We start from the raw sequence: 6,035 nt of genomic DNA on the forward strand, positions 1-6,035 counted from the left end.
ATTTCCAAGCAGGAACGTGCAACAAACAAAAGGCTTTATTCAGCTCAAAAGCAGTCAGCGCTGAGAGTGAATTGCTCCCAGCGCTTACATAGCCATCCGGAGACAGGACCCCACCCCTAGGCCACAAACCAGCATCCACCCACAATCCTTTATAATCCCTCCTCACCCCCTTGCAACTTTCTTTGCAAAACAGCTCACACTACTCTATGCTGCCCACCACCCTCCATGCGTCCTTCAGCCCCCCCCATGTGCAACAGTCCACCGCAAAACAGGTAGGTAGTTCAGGCAAGCCCACCCTCAAGCCCAGATGGCCGGCCTCACTGCTGTTGGCTCCACAAGGGGAGGTGTGGTTGCAAATGCCCCCAGGCCTTGCCAGTGCAATACGAGCTCCGGAAGGCTCGCTACAGTGGCGGCGGCCCTTTGAGGTACTGGACTACCAGCTGGGAGGTGATGGGGCTGGCATCAGCGGCAGTGGGCAGGGAGGTGGCAACGCGAGTAGCAACACCCTCTGACGTTCCAGGGCCCCGGTAAGGCCTGCAGCAGCCAGCTGAGAAGTGGTAGGGCCGGTGGAGAGCTCGCGGTGGCCTGGTGCAATGGCGTTTAGTCAGGAGGCAGGGAGGGGAGCTGACGCGGGATTCTGCCTCCCCCCCTCACTGTATGTCGGGCCCACAGGGCTTGACAGGCAGCTCCCCCTACCAGGGCTCCACCTGGAAGATAAGAGGGTTTGGATGAACAGTCGTCCATCCGACTGGACGGTTCGGCCAGCCCTCCACCTGGCTTCCCTGGATGCTGACTATGGAACGCTCAAACCAGACGGGGTGCATGAACGTCCACCTCCCCCACCCAGTATGCCTCCGTAATGGGAAACCCCTTACACAGAACAATGTACTGCAACCTTCCCCTCCGAACCTGAGAGTCTAGGATTTCTTGGACCTTGAAGTGGTCGCCCACTACAGGCTCTGGTCCCCCTTCGGCTGGTCCATGGGATGATTCCACAACCAGCTTCAGCAAGCTACTATGAAATACAGGATGTATTTTGCCCAAATATTTGGGTAGCCGAAGCCGGACGGTTATGGGGTTAATGACCTGTACTACTCGGAATGGTCCTAGGAACTTCAGCCCTAGTTTCTCATATGGTACGTGCAGCCGCAAGTACATCGTGGAGAGGTACACTAGGTCTCCCACCTGGAAGGGCTTATGAGGTCTCTTCTTTTTATCTGCCTGCTCTTTGTTCATTTCTCCAGCCTTTACTAGGGCCTTTGTAACTGTACCCCACACATCCCCCACCTGTGTCATGTACTCCCTAGGTTGGCAAGGTAAGAGATCCCCTTGAGCATACTTGGGAATGGGAACGAACTCCCGACCAAACATCACCCTGAAAGGAGAAAACCCAGTACTGCTGTGCACTGCGTTGTGGTGTGCCACCTCTGCGAACGCTAACAGGTCCACCCAGTTGGACTGTTGATATGACACATAGTACCTCAGGTAACGCTCCCCCATAGCGTTCGCTCGTTCTGCTGCCCTGTTGGTGCTAGGATGATATGCTGAACTGAGACCCTGGGATGATCCGATGATGCCCTCCATAATTTAAAGACCTTGAGTTAAGCCAAGCTAATTTTCCAAATATGGTCTTCCTGGTTCTTATGAAGTGCAGCCTGCCAGAAGCCTTTTATGTAGTACAGTAGACATGCTCTAGAAATCTGAAGTTCTCTTGATTGCACCATCCCTTAAAGTAAACCAGTGGTTTACTTCTAAAATCCTTCATTTCCTCACTGGATGTTGATCTTCCTTTGGAAGTACTGATGAAAACACCAGTACTGTAGCTCTAATTCTTTGGCTTTCATGCTGAACTGCTCATTGTCTCTTGATATTGTTTTCAGACTCTTTGTCATATCATTTATCTACATATGAAAGAGGAGAAAAAGAAAATAATATGTGGACTTATTTTAGTAAGTCCCTCAACCACATCTTTAATCTTTGCTCCCACACCCCTAAATTGATTGTCCAATCTACAAATTGCTGATTCCATTTCTCTGAGGAGTGTCCTATCACCAATATATGTCTTTTTTTCATGGGGAAGTCTGGTATTTGTATGATGTCAGGATGCATAGCATTTGTTTGTCATCTATGGAAATCATATGTAAATTGGATATACTGATGTTGAGATTGACCTTTGCATGCATTATAAAATGCAGTATGAAGAAATAGGGAGCAACAGCTAAATACAAAGAAATTGAGTTTTGTATCCAATTAATTGAATGTATTAGAAGGCAAATATTTTAAAATATAATGGGAATTTCAAATAGGTTTTGCAATCTTTTATTTCTATAATCAGACTTGATTTAGGATAAATTAAAAAATAGTCTATGAGAGAGAAACATTTAAAAATCAACAAATTGATAGTACCTTTATCAATATTTTATTGAGATCAGTCTAAATGACAATATAGTCCAGCTGCTATCTTAAACACTTACTGAAGTTAGTACACTATATGAACATGTTCAGATTTCATTTTAAGCTTAAGAAAAGGTGGGATGGTACAAAAGATCAGATAAATGATAAATGAGACTCTTTTAAAGAAAACTTTGGCTATGCATCAGTTCTCCAGATATATCTGTTTGAGATATCTTCTTACTTTGTTTATTTTAAGATTAATTACATTGGAGGTTATAATTATCATTCTGTGTGGTCTTATTTTTTAAGTTACTATGGGTCTGAAAAGATTTGATAGAATAAAATAAAATAAAGAACAAACTCACAGTAAAGACAAGTAATTATTATCATTGCAACACTTTTGAAAAGTGTGAAGTTTTTATGAGAAAGAAGAAAAAAATATTATTTGCAGATGAAACAGGAAACCAAAGCTGCAATTTGAAATGCAGAATCAGTTTGTCACTTCTTTAATGTTTTCTGAGAAACATCTCTAATTTTCTCCAAAGAGAAATTCTAATTCTAGTCTGTATGAAAGTGTGTATACTGTACAGATCATTTTCCTTTGTTGTTGTTTTCAAGTGGTATGGTACTAATAATGATGAAGTTCCTATATATTTAAATAAAAGTATAAAGAAAAAAAGAAAAAAAATCAAAGTAACGCAGAAGCCAAAATGGAAAATTTCATCATATGCACACAAACACTATTACTTTTAATTCAAAACCAAACCAGAATGTAATAGAAATGCCCCAAATCCAATGTAATTCAGATTTAGAGGGTACTGAGCAGAGGATACAAATCTTCTAGAGAAACTGCATTCTCAATCCTTTTCAGGCAAAAGTCAGTTGTTTTTAAGGAGCCCAAAATGCATGCATACAAAGAATTCACGGCTACACACATCTTTATTTATTATTACCTTTTTAATATTCTAAATATACCAGAGATGCTAAATAGCTTACAATTTCCGCAAAACAATAAAAACACATATAAATCACTATAATGCTGTACATCTATGTAGAGTTTTCTCCACAAATGGTCCTGCAGAAGAGGAAAATATTTACAGGTATTGCCATACAAAATATTAACAGAATGAGCAATATCCTGACCTGGGAAGTAACTTCCCAGAGCAAGAAGTTGTGACCATCCAACAGAACCCATTCCCTAATTCCTTACTGAGTAGGAATTCACTGCATTCCATCTTGGCTAATACATTGGTGGGCAGATTCTATCTGGAGTAGATGATTTTAGTGAGGACCTAGTCATGGAGGAGGAGGAGGAGGAGAGGAGGAAGAGAAAGGCTTAAAATTAAGTAAATTGACAGTATCAATTTTATAAACCTGATACAAAAATGCAAATAGATACAAAGAAAGCAAAATATAGTAATTCATAATAAATCATCATCCCTACAGTTAATTCCAATCTGATATAGGCAGTGGTGGGATTCAGCCAGTTCACACCACTTTGGAAGAACTGGTAACTAATTTTTTGTTGCCCAGGCCCAGAATGGATTTCCCACCACTGGATATAGGGATTCTATCCTCTGTGAGATGGCCTTTGAAATAAAGAATGCAGTCTTATTATGTACAGATTTGTTCCCTGCAATAATAAGATTTTCTCCCAGGTGCCTCAATAAGTTAATTTAAACATTTAAATATATATATATATGCCTGAAAGCTCTAAGGAGACCTAAAGGATAAAGATCTTAGACTCTTGTCCTTGTCCTTTCTACTGTTATATGAGTAACACATTTAGTTAGCATGAACAGTTAGGAAGTGGGGTTCAGGCCATATTTGGAAATGCTGTAGTTTTTTGTCCAAAAAGTGGTTCCTGTTTTAAGTGTCATGGTTGATGATGATGAAATTCTTCAAAAGAACTTTGAGGCATTGTTTACCTTAAAGAATCTTTTAATCAAGAAACAAAGTATTGGCACTACATAGTTGAAACCACACTAAATTCCCCTCCCTTGGATACAAAGTACAATTCCCTTCTCCAATAAACAATCATAAATCACATTCCCCAATTAGCTTAAACCACAGGCTCTCTCCACAGCTCTCTAGCCCGCCAAAACTCTTTCAACTCTGGGCCCAATGTCCTTGGGTTCCCACGGCTGAGTTATTATTGTTATGACTAGCTGGACTCTCATCCCTATTCCCCCTCCCAGCATCAACTAATTCTAAAAGCAATAGAAAAAATGGCTGCATTTCCATCTGTTATCAAAGCAAGAACATCTGATGTTAGCAGCACTGACAAGTTTGGAGTTTATCATATCAACATGTTTTTATTATTCATACCTAATTAGAAATTAGACATTTGGACTAGACTCCGTAGTGGAACATGGAAACTTTAATTTTATGAAAGCTGCAGGCCTTTGGTCTCTTTGGCAAGCTAGAAAGTATTCAAAACTATTAGCTTATCTTGCAGATGGCTTTGGGGTGTTTTGGGATAGATAAAAACATTGAAAAAGTTATAGTTTTTAACTATTATTTTCAGGCATCGGTTTTACTTTAAAAATCTTTTTAGTTCTAACTTTTGATTTAGCCCCCCCCCTTCCCCCACACGCCTGCATTCTGATTTTTTTTAAAAAGGAACAGGATTATCACTAAGGAATCATCACTAAGTCTCAGGGAAAGTTCCTGGTTTCTTTAGCCTGTTCATTTTATAGTTCTGTTCCTCAGTTCTGCATCAGTCCCTTTGTTACAGATGGAATACATTTTCCCCTGTGGGAAGTTAGCCCTCCCCCCCCAAATATTTTTGGGAATATTAAAAGGCAGATCCCCAAAGGATCTTAAAGGCAGAAATCTTCCCCCCCCCCTCTCTGCCCCAAACAGAAACAAGGTCTGCAGACATGTAGATGCGATAATCTTGTCAGAAAGATTGGAATCAGGAAGCTGGGATTAGACAGATCCCTAGAATCCATAATGCCTCACACCAAAAAAAATCCAAAAGTCATTAGCCACAGCCCCTAGAAACAGGATATGACCTTTGAGACATAATAGGATTAACACACCACCATCAGAATACCAGAAAGGCACACTCACTCAGGTCGAAGTTCATGCCACAGGAACAACTCCAAACAAATGCCCACAACGTTTTAAAAACCCACTCCCTACTACACGTGGTCAGTTTTTTCCACAGCCATCTTTCTGTCTGGTTCTCCTCTTCAATAAACTACAACCTTCTTTCTAAAGCAGTCTGCATGTTTGTTTATTCCCAGCTTGGACTGGGCCCTGATAAAACCCACTCCCTACTACACGTGGTCAGTTTTTTCCAGAGCCGTCTTTCTGCCTGGCTCCATAAACTACAATTTTCTTTCTAAAGCAGTGTCCATTTTGCTTATTCCAGGTTTGGACTGGACCCTGATGAAGATTTTCCTTTCAACACCCCCTTTGCACAGGTGCATCTCTTGAGTAAGCGTCCTAAACCTAAACTCTTATTTCAACACCCTGCTGGCCGGAATCTCCTTCAAAATACGAATCCCGCCCGGCTAACTCGTAAAGGAGACGGCAGCCCGGAATGAGCAACGGCTGCCGCCCCCTCGTGGCCATAAAATGGTGGCGGCGGACCTTACAGCGCACGCGCCGCACTTCCGGGGGAAGCTGCTGGC

The sequence above is a fragment of the Vipera ursinii genome, assembly GCF_947247035.1.
Source record: "Vipera ursinii genome assembly, chromosome: 1".
Lineage (NCBI taxonomy): Eukaryota > Metazoa > Chordata > Lepidosauria > Squamata > Viperidae > Vipera > Vipera ursinii.